Raw genomic sequence first — 14,607 nt, 5'->3', positions numbered from 1 at the left:
TTTTCACATCAATATTTGTGAGTGACAGCAGCGAACAAATGTGAAATTCTTCTCATATTGTGCTGGCGTCACTCCACTACACCCCAGCCCAATCCAACACCACCCCTCTGCCACCCGCCGCCCACCGCCCGCCTGGAATACCCGTTGTTGTTTGCTCTTGATTATCTTCTCTCTCTAGCTCAATTGGCTGGCCGACTGTCTGTCCATCGTCCATCGCTCATGAGTTGCCTTTATTTCTTTTTCATTTGTTGTGTTTTTTCCCTAGCTTTTTTTTGTTTCTTTCCATTGTGTATGCGTGTGTTTGAGGTTGTGTTGTATCTTATACCCACACAGATGCAGATAGCGCCGCCGTTTCGTTTGATTTGCTATTAAAAAAGTTTACGGCTGTTTTCTTTGGTCAATAAGCCCGAAAAGCTAATCAATTGCTCGAGCAACCGAACAACAACTGAATCCGAATTTTTTGTATAACTAAAATAGATTCGAAGAGCTCGAATTTTTTCAAAATCGCCTATCACCTTTATATCGCTCCCAAATATTCATATATTTTTATCCTTTTTCTATTAAGTTTGTTTTCTTTCGGTTTTCTTATTTACATTATTTTATTTATACAGTTTTTAGGTATTAGTTATTCTTTAAAAAATATATATTTAGGCAAGAGCTACGTTACAAAAGAGCCAATAATGTTATAAATCTTTTAGATTCAATATGTTTCAACTGCTGTTAGTGTTGAGATACAGCTACGATGTGCTTGCGAAGATGAGTTGGGATGTTATACTGAAGATTTCCGATAAGAAATCTAGTAATTATTGTATCTGTTGGTTGGGATTTTCTAAGTTGTAATGCACTTGATCGCAAACAAAAGATTGAATGCATTTTTGAGTAGTTGCCTTTCCTGGATTAAAGGTTTTTCTGGCTTTCTGACTTAACTTCTTCTGCGCATTCTTCTACTTTTGATTCTTCTTTTTTTTCCCCTTATTCTTGTTGACGGGCTCCGGTGTGGGATTGTGTGCGAAAGAGATGTTCGTTGAGCGGGTAAAAGAGAGGGGGACAATGTGAGTGCTTCTGACTCTTCCTCTTTTTTTTTTTCTTGTGGAGTGAGCGAGGTTATTGACTCAAAAAGCAATACCCCTGCTCTGTTTCAGCGTCCAACAAGCCTGCCGTCGTCTGCGTCATCGTCTGGCGCGATCTTTAGTCTCGTTTCCCCTTCCCCGTCTGCTTCCCTCTATCCCTTTCCCATTTCAACGCTCTGCAATGCCTTGCGATCGAGTGCTGCAACCAGAAAGTGCAACAGCTTCAGCGCAACAAGTTCCACTCGCTGTTTTGTACCCATTTTTATTAATCAATTTTGGGTTCTGAGTTAAGCACTTTACGGACTTCTTTTAAGTTTATTCATTGAAGTTCATTGACGTCTAAGCAATACCCATAAATCAAAAATCAAATACCTGCTCCTTCCTAAATTGCATTTTAATTGCATTTATTTAAAGAGTTCAGCACTTTCTCTAAAACGCACTCAGGAAACTTTTATCCCTTCCGTTATCTTTCGGCTTTCATTTTCATCACCCTAACTGGCACACTTAGCCAGAATTTTAAGCAATTTACCTGTTAAATGCTTTAAATTGTTCGCCTCTTTAAATGGTAAAATTTACCCACAGCGATATAAAGTATGCATAATCGTTTAATTTTATTAATTGGTCCAATTAAGCCGTCTACCACACATTTATTAAATCCAGACATTTTCACAGCTTCGCAGTGTGAGAAATTGTTAGGAAAATAAGACCTTTAAAGCTCTTTACAAAGTTTCAAAGATGCAAAAGACGAGAAAATACTTGAATACAGACTTTCTGTACTTGAGACCATGTAAATTTATCTTTGCTCTTAAGTTTGAAGGTTAAATATCAAACCACAAATACATTTACGCAGTTTGCGACAATGCAGCTAAATATCAGGTAGTTATAGCTTGTATCAACAAGAACGAGTAATGCAACAGTTTTCAAGTCCCAAAATTGATGTAAGGCTGGAAAAATCGCTTTAAGATTTGTTCTACCAATCCTTGCTGACTTAAGCCTTATATATTATATTTATTTTCTACTAGCATAAAATTTAAATTATTTTACGTTGTCTTAAGTTTATTCGAATTTTTAGTAATGAAATTTGTTGGAACATTTGTAGAAAGATAACTAGCTTTTGTGTGAAATATGACTATTTTTAGCAGAAAAACATCTGGTACTTATGAGAAATATTAATGTGATGAAATCCTTGGCACGAAGGGGTGAAAATTATATTTGAAACAAGAAAGCCCACTGGAAATGAAACAAAAATCCTGCGCCGATTCTGTTATTCTTGTTTTGCACTTCTCCAGCCTGGAATACATTATCATGAAGGATATATTGCCAACCAGTTTTTGGGAGAAAAACCGACGGCGAGTGGTGGCGACGGGTGGGAAAATTGGGAGGTGTTGGGTCTCTCGCCTGGGCAAGAAAACTGTGCAAAAAAAAAATAAAAAAGGGACACACATAAAATGTAAACTCTGAACCGAAACGGGGCGTGTAACGAACGGAGGGCAGAGAGAGAGGCGGAGAAATCGTGGGTTGTCGCACACAGGACGAACAGGCCAACAAAACGAACAGGAAACGAGCGTGCAAGGACACACAACTTTGGCGTGTGGGTGGTGCAAAAACGGGGGGGAGTTGTGCGGCTGGGTGGGTGCAGAAATGGGGGCGTGGCAGGGGTTAGCCAGAGTGAAGTGGCAGTAAAACGAGCCGAATGAGAATCGAGAATTGCGAATGGGTGTAGAGCAAGGGGAGGACGAAGAAGCGGCATCAGCAGAACAGCAAAACTAAAATTGAAAATGGCAACGCCAGCGGGAAGGAGATGCAGAGGAAAAGGAACACGAAGAAGAAGGGCAGAGAAGCAGAGGAGCTGGCAACAACTACCATGACAAGAACAACAAAACCAAATGAAGTCCAAGCAAGCGCTGGCGTCGACTGCTCTGCCCGCAGCGACAGTGGCAGCGAAACAGAACTAGCAACAACAACAACTGCAGCAGCAGCAATAACAGCAGCAGCAACAACAAGCAGCAGCGAAAACAACAAAAACAGCAATGGGAGCAAACAAATGAATTTATGCAGCGAGGCTAGAACAACAACAATGACAACCGCAGGCAGTTCTATTACAGTAAAGATTCCCTAAATCGAAATAATATTAAACTAAGAAGGTGTTTTGCTTTGGGTTGCTTTGTAACCTAATAAGTTCATCTTCTAGTAGTTCATCCATGTAGTTACAAAAGCCAGGAAAAGGTCTAAAAAAGTTAAAGTGTCATAACTTAAGCTGGGTATGCATAATTGTTTGTGACTTAGTCAGGTTGGACTGTAGTTGGTATTTATGTAGCGATGTTGGTGTGGTTGATGTTGTAACTGCTGCAGGATGGCAGGAGTAAGAGGAATGCATGGGACACGGGATGTGGGATGCGGGGATGCGGTGGCAAAGGGACAGAGGTGAATGTGGAAAAGAGGCGATTCGGGAGTAATGGAGAGATGGAGGCGCATTGGACAAGGGACAAAAGCTCCAAGTCGAACGAGAGAGCGCGCACGACCCATAAATTAGAGCGAGAAGGCGCGACTGTGCGAGTGAGAGCTCTTCAAGGAGGTAAAAGGACGAGGGGTGAAAGGAATGCAACAACATTGACGTATTTGCCATTTGCAACAACAACAGAAACAACTACAGCAGCAAAGAAGCAGCAGCAGCAGGAACAACAACAAGGTGCCAGAGCTGTTTAAAGGAGGAGCAAAGGAGAACAAGAGAACAGAAGAGGAGTGGGGGGGTCTTTGTCTCTCTCCCTCTCGTTCTCGTACGCCGTATGGCTCCCTCCTACTCCCTCGCTCTCACACCCTTGTGGTGGGCGGAGTGGGCGCATTTAGTGGCTGCAGCCAGTGCAATCCCTTCCCCTTTTCTCTTTCGCTGTGCTCCTCCTTGGCATTCGCAAAATGATGATAACGTGATGCAATTTCCAGTCATGTGCAGTTGACCATGTGCAGTTGCCAATTTATACCAGCCACCTGCTTCTACCTGTCCTTCCTCTGCTCTCCTCCTGCTTCCCATATTCTCCTTCACTTCCCTTTCCGCCTTCGGTTCTCCCTTCACTGGACAAGCATCTGATATCGGGGACATGTTCGATTCTTCAAGGACTTAAGTTAAACCTCTGACACCTCTGTTTTCGAAAATGCCTCATGAATCGGCTTTAAATAGTGATTTAAAAGTACGAGTATCTTGGGAGTTGTGCTGCTAAAATTATTGCGGTATAATAGAGTTTTACTTATTACCATGTTAAAATCTGTGTTTTATGGTTTAGAACAACTGCAGCACGGTTACATACTATAATAGTTTAATTTAGATAACCTTCTTTTCATAAGGACCCCTAAGGTATAACCATTTGGTAATACCTTTCTGTTTGAAAATGTAAATGTGTCAAATTAAATATCATTACTTTTAACCCCCGTTTCTATAGCACCGGTCAAACCACCCCGCTTCAAGTAACAATTGTTTCCGTTGATTTCCTGCACTTGGCGCCAGGCATTTCCCCGAAATATCTCGATAACTACACGTGTGGTTTATGACCGATTCTTTCGCTTGTGCCCCTCTGTACCGCCAGCGATTACAATCCAATCCAATTCAATCCAATCGAATCGAATCGAATGGTCGCCGTTGCACAACTGTACGCAATTCGCTTTTTGTTGGCCAAAGCTTTTAAATGTTGCTCTGCGCTGCGGTGATTTCATTAGACGGCAAATACAATTAAAGAGCTTGTTGCACGTAATCTAATATGGACAGCACACAGTCGTATGTGTTTGTGTATCTGTGTTTTATTTTGTACGCACGGCCGCAGAGGGACGGCGATAGATACACGGATAAAAAGATACATAGACGCACACACATGCGTCAGTCCGCACAGCAATTTAATTAATGCTTAAATCAGATTATCCCAACAAAAGGCAGAACGCGTTTGGAATAACGGGGGTGGCATAAAAGGATACAGTGGGGGGGCAAAGAGGAACAGGAAAGCAAATGTGCATACTTTGTAACACCGGGAAGGACAACTTTCAGATACATTTTATACTCCGGATGGTTTATTACCACTCTCTTTAGGTACAAGTTATAGGTGTGAAAAGCATTTAATAGATCAAGATTTCATTAAAATACTTTAGCATCCTTTTATCCCAGTGAGAACAACTCACCTCTCAAAACTTGAAGATAAACTTGTAGTTTTTTCTGTTTCGCTTTGTTTACTTTTATTATTATTCAACTATTCACTTTTGTCGCCACTCGATTTTGCTTTCATTTTCTCATTCATCTATCTGTTTTAATTTTCACTTAATTCTCACTCTCTTTTCAGGGTATAGATAACAGAATGATTTTGGCGTATTTCTTGTGGTTTCGTGCATTTTTTATGTGTACATTTCCGCTTGGCTCTTTTTGGGCTGGTTAACACAAACACACGATAAATTTAAAATGATTATTGAAATTTATGGGACGCCGTCGCTCAAAAGAAAAGCTTTTATATAAAAACGAAATTGAAGAATCCCGAAGAATGCGATGCACAATTATAATTTCGGTATTTTCCTACAAGTTTTCCCCACTCTCTGCTGAAATTAAGCAGACAAGCAACTACAACAATGATGAGTTTGCTATGGGATTCTGTTGTATTTTTTTTTTCTACAAAAAAAATGGATAGAGATGGAGGGATGGTGAGTCACTACTTTATATAAACAATGGCGTTCGCAGCATTTTGGTCAACTTCTCGGAGCTGCCGGTCATTTAGCACTTCCCAAAGAAGGTGGTGGCGTCGGGGGGTTAAAGAGAGCCAGCGACTGACAGGGGGTTAAATATTCTGTACCACGAAAGCTAATGAACGGCCGAGTCCGATCCGAAATTCGAAAAAGCAATGGGAAGAACAAAATAAGAAAAGAGTCAACATTTTTCAATTGAATCAGTTGGCAGAACGAGACGGAAAACTGGGCGAAAAAGAGATGGAGGGGCCAAAGAGGCCAAGAAAACAATTGACAGTCAGTCAGTGCGTTGGAGGAGTCGAGAAAGAGGTAGCCATAGTGAGAGCGAGCGAGAGGGAAGCGAATAGCCTGTCTGTGCGCTGCGCTTCAATAAATCCGGGCTACAAAAAGCAAACGAAACTCGCCTTAAATCGAAAGAACTGTGCACTGCCGTCTGTGTACTTTTCCACAGTGAATATTCGATAAAAATGCGTGACATTGCACTCTGCAAATCTTTAAAACTATCATAGAACAAAAGTACTACGACAACAAGCATATATCATAAGTAAAAATAAACAGGACTAAAGATTATATCCAAATTTTTACTATTAAAGGGCACGTCAGTTGCAATGGTTTTTGTAGTTAATCAAAATGTTCTGTGCAAGATTTTAGCTTATAAGAAGCTCCACTGTATTTCTGGGCAATGCAATCAATCAGATAGCAACAGCCAACAGAACGAACCTAACCTAACCGTAAATTATCGCTCTTTGGCCAAGTGTTATCGTTTGGGTTCGAGCTTGCGCTTTCCAGCTCTTGGTAAATGTAAAAACATTTGTAATTTAATTAACCGATTGCCTGGGACCTCGGCATTTGCTTCTAATGTGGTTCGAGTGCCCCAATGATATCACAGCTCTCCCGTTAACTAAACAAACCTTTAGTTGTTTATCGTGCGCACGGCAAACTGGAAATCTGTTTTGCAAAATCCATTAATTGCTCTATAGAGTACACACACAATGTCTCGTTTTTAGCAAAGTGATCAAATGGCGTGGCTTTTTAGCTGACCACTTTGTACAGTGAGAAATAAGAAACCTATTCAGTTAGACTAGGCTCGCATATACGAGTATTTCTTATTTATAAAGACTTTTTTTTATGCATCATTGAATATGAGTTATTTTATTGATTTTATATTTCCATGCCTAGCGTTTTTCTCAGTGCTTCTCATTGACAGTAGAAAAATAAAAACTGTAAATTCAAAGCGATCAAAGAGCAGATGCATTTCTCAAAGGGCATTTATACGGGTGCATTTGTGTGGTGTGCGTGTGTGTGCTTAGAAAGTACGTTTGTGGTGGTGAGGGTGCTGGGCAAATGACTAAAATTAAACAAGAAAACAAATTCATCACTGAAATGCCTCAAAAATCCGTTGAAGGGATGATGATGAAGCTGAACAGCGGAGAAAAAGGTACAAACGACATGACGAATTGTAGATACAGATGAACCCAGAACGAGGAAGACCTGTGGGAGAGGGAGAGGGCGATGAACAGAATGAGGGGCAGGCGAAGTACGATGCGGATGAGATTGGGAAGGGGGCAGGGCAGTGGCAGGAGCAGGGGCAACAACGAGCATGGCCACAATGAAAACCAACGAAATAAATTAAATAATATGAAAAGAAACACGCTGCAGAGACGATGGCGTACACCCAAAAACAAACGAAAGAGGGGGTAGCGTTAAAGAGAGATGGGGCGGGGGACGGAAAAGAGGCCAGGAAAGAGGGGAAGAGAAGCTGGACGGGGCACAGAGCAATCAGCGAGGAGCGAAGCGAAACCGACGGCAAAACAACAGACGAAACAAAACTTGACAGATGGACAAGCGGGCGGAACGGGTGCAAAGGGGACCGAATGGGAGGAGGGGAGGGGTACAGACAGAAATCCAACTAAATATCGAAATCACAAATCCGCAACAGCACGAAAAAAGACCATAAAGATGGTTAAACTGCGTCAAGCCGAAAGTGTTATACACTAAAATACATGGAAGACTTGAAAATCACATTTTATATTTTTCGATTACAATATCTTGAGTTTATCAACAAATATTCTATTTCGGGATTTTAATTTACAATTTGCTCTTATGGGACTTTGAATTTCTATGAATTTAAATTCTTTAAACTTCATTAGATATAGTCAAATAACCGCATTTCGATTTTGACTTTAAAACTGAAACCAACGAAATTAAAGCACTTTCTGATAAAGGGTAATGCGAAAAAAACGCGTCCAAACACAGCGCAAGATTTTATTTTAGAAACGAATGGGATTCAGACAGTGGACAGTGGAGAGGAATGGCCGAGAGCTAAAACAACAAATATAATAATAACAGCAACAACGAATGGAGGCCTGACCGCGCTGCGACGCCGGCAGAGGCAGAAGCAGAGGCAGCGACGCCGGTAAGTTGGCCAAAACGCAGAAACAATTCACTACGGGTGAAATACACAGGAATTTCAGCCGACTTCGGCTCGCCTGCGCGTGGTTAGGCTTTAAAAAGCCATCTTAATTGGTTTTCGCCACCAAAGGGTTAAGCATTAATATGTCGAGATGATCCGGAAAGATGCTTCCACTTCCATAACGAACAGATGACTTCACAGTCGTATCTGCAGCTCACTCATTCGCTCATTGAGCCCACGCAATACATGTTTATCGTCAATTCCTCAATGATTTCACAGTGGAACTTCCCTACAACACTTGGATAGATTGTATTATTAATTTTAATTTATTAATAAATGTATATTCAAAACTCATAAATCGGATCTTAACTTTAAACATTTTACATAATTTTCAAAAAACAAGAGTGTTGATTTAAAATGGCAAGCAAAGACATTTAACATTTTTCCGTATATCAAACCATGGGTTTGAGTACTTTGCATATAGCGGCTTTATCTTTAAGTGAGGAAACCTTTCAACTTAACGACACAATTACAAGAACTTTAATATATGGACCACCAGCACTTTAAGGGTTAGCCACGCTTAACCCACCAATATTTCATTTTTTTCCACTTTTAATATCATATTTATATTGAGCTTAGCCAAGTTGCTCTGTATTTCAGTTTTAATCCGTTAAGGTCTCGATTTTGCGGCATTTTTCAGTTCGAGTTCAGTTCGTTTCGTTTGTCAAGTTGAGTCGGCAGAATATGAAACAGAACCAGAAAACAAGAACAAAGTAACAAGCGAGTCATGCACACACATACACACATGCATGTTTGGAGGAAGATGGGAAGGGGGCGCAGGATAGGCAGCTCCAAAGTAGCGCAAAAGCAGCAGCAACAACAACAAAGCCAAGCCGAGACATAAAATAAATGAGCGCCGCCGCACAAACATGTCTCCAATGTTCACCCGTTGCTGTTGTTTTTGTTGTTGCAATTGTTATTGTTGTTGCTTTCTGCTGTGACTGGCCGTTACGTATTCCCCGTCTCCCTCTCCCTTTCGCTCACACTGGCCCACTCCATCACCCCCTCTCACTCGCTCTCGTACTCGCACTCCCTCTCATTCCATTTCCATCCGTGTGCTTCAATTTCGTTTCCCAAGCGTCGTCGTTGTTGTTGCCTCTTGCTCTGCCTGCTGCCTACTGCCTCTCCACTCCTCTCCACACACCCTCTCTCGCTCACTCGCTCTTTGTAATTATTGATACATAAAAATACAACAAAAGCAAGTTGAAATGCCGGACTGCAATTGTGGTCATAATAAATCTTATTGCACGCTGCTCAAAAAGATTGCATTGAAAACTACAAATATCGTGAGAAATCTTTGAACGACACTGCAAATTGCAGTTTAACTATAAGATTGTTAATAATCAGTTTCGTTAAGTAGTCATAGGGTCAATATCCGCAAAGAAACAAAATACACAGCTTATCCCCCTAAACAGCTGGCGATTTAACTTAAAAATTGTCTTTAATAATCTATTTTTTTGTGGAATTGGTGAACGAAGATGGAAACTTATCACACATCTGATTAAATGGCATTATCATTTTATTTAAGTCAAACAGTAACAGTATACATATGACTATTCCCGAAGCAATCAATCAGTACAAAGTGCGTCTTGATCAAAAGTTAGACCTCCCCATAATCTTAAAGTTTAACCATCTAACTAAAAAACCCACTTTGTTCATACTTATAGTATAGTATATAAAAGTATATAGAAAACATAATCCTTAATGCTTTAGAATTACAAATGTTTGTACTTAATGGTGGTCGTGATTCTACAGTTTCTACGTAGTACATATGTACATTCAAACAACTGAAGGTATGTTTTTTGCTGTCTGAGTTGTTGTAATTACAATGTTTGCTTATAATCAGATATTGTTCTTCTGATAACTCATCCTGTAAGTCTTGCATATATCAATCCTTTTCTTTCCCAATATTTTACGTAGCAACAACACCGGCTTAACTCTATAAATGCTTTTGAAACAGCTCAGTTCTTAAAGTATGTTTATCTTACGAATGCATCTTTAGTAAGGCTATCAGTTTCAATCACAATACAGCACCTTTTTGATCAATTTTGGAGCGAAATAAAAATAATCCAACAAGCTGACTTCTTTTCTTAATCCTTTTTTTCGCCGTCTCCTTTGGCGGCTGTACGGAAAGAAGAGCGTGGAGAATAAGGTGGCGGAATGGACAAAAGAAAATGCGCGCTCGCACACACACAGTACACACACACATACACTGCCACGGTTGGCTGCGTTTATAGAAGAAGAAGCAGCGGAGGAGGAAGAGAAGAAGAAGCAGAACTTGGCCCAAACGGATTTCGTTTTAGCTTTGTGTATCTGTATCTGTCGCACTTCCTTTGCTATTTTGGTGGCTTTTTTAAAACATTTTTTATTTGTTATGTTTGTTATTGGTTACTTTTATACATTTGCTATCTTACTTTGGCACAATCACAAATTTGGGCACGTTCACTTTCCTAATTATTTCGCACCGACATTACATTCATATTTTCATATCTTTCATACTTTTCTAAGCATTTGTTTTAGATTTATTATCTTTCGCTTGTGATTTCACTTGCGCGACCGACGAGTTTCCGAACCAAACTAACACCATCAACATTCAACATCAAACATTCAACATCGGCGGCAGCGACTGCGACGCCAGCAGCGACGGCGGCAGCGCTGCGGAGACAACCGCGTTGTTGCTGTTGTTGTTTGCTGATTGGGAGAGGGAGAAAATGTGTGGTTGAGAGCGGTGCGGGTGCGGATGGCGGGGGGAAGAGAGTCGCCGCAGAGAGCAACGGGCGACGACTGCGATTATATGAGAAAATTTATTCAACATTTAACGAACGTGCCCACAGGGCATGGGTAAAGGGGGACGGGGGGGATAATGGACGGGGGAGAGTGAGTGAGTGGGAGAGAGGGAAGGGGAGCAAGGAGCGAGCCGAGAAGAAGAAGGAGCGGGTGTAGTCAGGTGAAGGTGTCGTTGTTAGGGGCCAAAGTGGAAGGGAGAGGGCAACAACTGAATTTGGAGAAAGACGGAGAGCATTTGTATGATTTAAATTTCTTTATTTCATTTTCCTTCGCCTTTAATTTTCACTGCCGTAATTTGTGCTGCTCTTGCGGGCGGGCTTCGTCCATTCGAGTGCTGGCAATTAAAATTGCTATAAGAACTAAAGCAGATGACACTGCTTCCTTGACGACTTACAAGTGTATACGTGTTTGTTAGGGTGGGTCAATTAAAATTGTCGAGGAACCACGCTAGGCGTTTGAACATAAATAATTAAACAAGTACAGTGAAAGCTCAATTGCGATCGTTATAACCATGTTATATTATGTATTTAAGTATAGCGACATATGTATATCCTAAGAAACTAACACTCCAGGAATAGAAGTGAAATCTGAAAATATTTTTTAGTGTTCCAAATCTTCCCAAAAATAAATCGTAATTCTTTAATGCTTTTTGAGCCAAACATTGGTCAGGTAAATTCAGATGATAAATCTGAGCTTCACGCACTTTTTTAAAGATACGTTTCGGATAGACTAGTTCCTTAAACTATCAGAGATTAAAGGCTTAATAGTTAAACAATTATGAAGGATTATCGAGCTATTATAGATTATATGATTGTTTTAAAATATTTTCTAATCCCAGCTTACTTCTGAAAATGAAACAAGAATCAGAGTCACCCTAATGTAAAGGAAACAAGTGAGAAATTAAGCAATGCATGATGCCAAAAGAAGGCGTGAGGGGGGTGAGGTGGAAAGGGGTAACAGGAAACGGCAAAATGGAAGTGAGCAAGCGAATTTCGCCATGCTTGCTTGTGTGGGTGAATGAGTCTGGAGTTGTACATACATAGTTGTGTATGTGTGAACTCAATGAAAAGGTGTCTCCTTCTTGTTGTCCTGTTAATGTTGACTTTGTATTTGCAGCCGAAACTTTGCGTTAGTTCTTGTTGGTTTTGTAGTTGTTGTTTATACATACAAATATGTAGCTGTTGCGGAAGCAGCAATGCAAATTGTTAAATAATGTCAAGTGAAATTGCGTTTTTGTAAGCGGAAAGTGTGTTTTCTGGGGGGGCGGAGGGGCGCAATGTCGGAAAATTGCAGCCACACGCATGTGTTCTCCATGCAATCGCTTTATCTCCCTCGCTCTCACTCCGCTCCTACTCTCTTTCGCGCTCATTCAGAAACAGGCGTAGGTGCTAAAAATGCTATTAGAGCGTGATTAAAACGGCAAGAGCTACTGTAGTCGACAACTAAATACCTGGCATTCGATTTGAGGAAACTATTGCATACTTTCTGGCGTACGTTTATGAAAATTGCTAGCAGATAAATCGAAATTGTACAGATACCCAAATGATTATGCCAATTTTTTTTTATCTAGCTTTTAAGTTTTAAATACCGATTTTTAATAAATATTTATACGTTTTACAAAATACAATACTGTACAAAATTGTAACAAAATTATACGTTGTTGGAATACACCAACATTCCATGGAAATTCCCGCACGCTGAAGTAAAAGCATTACAAAACCATAATTATTTAACTAATGTAATATATGCTATAGAGTGGTCTACCCCCCTCCCCCGAGACATAATCGATTTACCAAGCGTCATCAATAATATTGCACATTTTTCGCAATGTTTTCAAGCCAAAGTTGTGGGACCTGCGAGCCGGAGTGAAATGCAAAAGGGCAGCGACAAGAAGGACGTGCACAGTGCCAAAGGTGGAGAGGCTAAGGAGGGGTTGGAGGGGCGGCAGGGGCAGGGGTAGCAACCAGAAAGAGGAGCTCGGGGAGCAGGAGGAGGAGGAGCAGCAGGAGGAACAGCAGGCGGATAAAGAGAAGCTGGAGAAGGTGCATGAAGCGGCGACGTGGCGGCAGCAGACAAAAGCAGAGGCTGATGCTGTCGAACGCAGCTTGATAAAAGGGGGGAGCGGGGTCAAGGAGCGGGATGGAGGGGCTGTGAGGCAGAAACTTGCTGCAGCAGCAACAAGGAGGAAAGAGAGACAAGAGGGGGCGAAGAGCGTGTGCCAACTACAACAACCAGGATTACAATTCAAACTTGCTCGTCAGCCTGGCTGGCTGCCATAGCCGTGGGCCAGGAGAGGGTGCCACAGGGGGGTGCTGATGGCAGGGGCGACAGCGGAATAAAGGAAATGACAGAGGGAGCAGGACGGGGCGACTGAGGGGAAGGAGCGCGGGGAGCAGCGAGGCGCAAGCAGGGATGTCGTGCAGAGAAAAACGCCAGAGTCAGAGGGAACAACACACAGGCCAAGTTTTTGAAATCCCCCTTACGACTTTTTACCCCCATCCCACCGCACACTCAGCTAACCCCCCTCCCCCCTTGGCCACATCTCTGTCCAACAGCGAAGCTGCAGTTTGCAAAAGAATACACACACACGTGCATAAAAAATGTGCGGAAGAAAAAATGTTTAAGCACACGCGTGTGTGTGTGCGGGAAAGAGAGGGTAACAACGCAGCCAGAAAGAGCAAGAAGTAGATCATTTTTGAGAAGAGGAAGCAGGAGGAAAAGGAACTGCGGCCAGTGGAAAATACAGTAGATCCTCTATAACTAACACTGGTTATTAAATTGAAATACAATAAAGTTGAAATACTGTTACAAAGAGAAAATTATTTAAACATCCTAAATCTATAATTGTATACACAGAACGTATAAGTAAATGAAGCAATCACAAATGTGTTGTGTTTAGTAGATTAGTAGAACGAGTGCGCGCTGTAGACAAAATGAGCGCCATGGGGCCCAAAAGCAAAGCCAACAACGTTTCAGCTTTTTGTTAATTTTCATCAGCAGAACCACAAATGAGTGGGGCCAAAAAGGGGGTCCAGATAGGCAGAAAAGGCAGAAACGGCACAAAAAGGACACCACGAAGTTCCTCAAAGTCAGCTTAATTGGCACGGCACAGCTTTTTGCGGCTGATTCTGATTGTGTGTCCCCACTGTCTCCATACTTTTTATTCGAGGCCTCGGACAGGACAGTCAGAAGTAGAACCAAGGCACGATTCACTGTGATTAGTTGGGCTCTATTGTAGGGCTGCCACAGGAAATACAAAATGGTCAGCAAAGCTTAAAGTCGTACTTTAAGTTTGTCATAAGTCAATTCATCAGTCAGAAGCCTTTTGGCAGTTAGCTTCCTTCACCTCAATAAGTAAACATCTTTGGCAGCATTTGTATGCGCACTTGAATGCCTACAAGGATATTCAGTCCGCAAACATAAGGTGTCATTTGGATTACATCACTTTCCGTATCGATTTAAATGCTTCAATACTTAAGGATTTAAGCCCATATTTTCATAACAAATTGAATTGATTTGAATTCAGTGGCCGAACACTTTTAGTAAAAGCTGTACAGCGTGACA

The sequence above is a fragment of the Drosophila yakuba genome, chromosome 2R (genome assembly GCF_016746365.2).
Source record: "Drosophila yakuba strain Tai18E2 chromosome 2R, Prin_Dyak_Tai18E2_2.1, whole genome shotgun sequence".
NCBI lineage: Eukaryota > Metazoa > Arthropoda > Insecta > Diptera > Drosophilidae > Drosophila > Drosophila yakuba.
The sequence above is the reverse complement of the archived record's forward strand: the minus strand, read 5'-3'. Positions refer to the sequence as shown.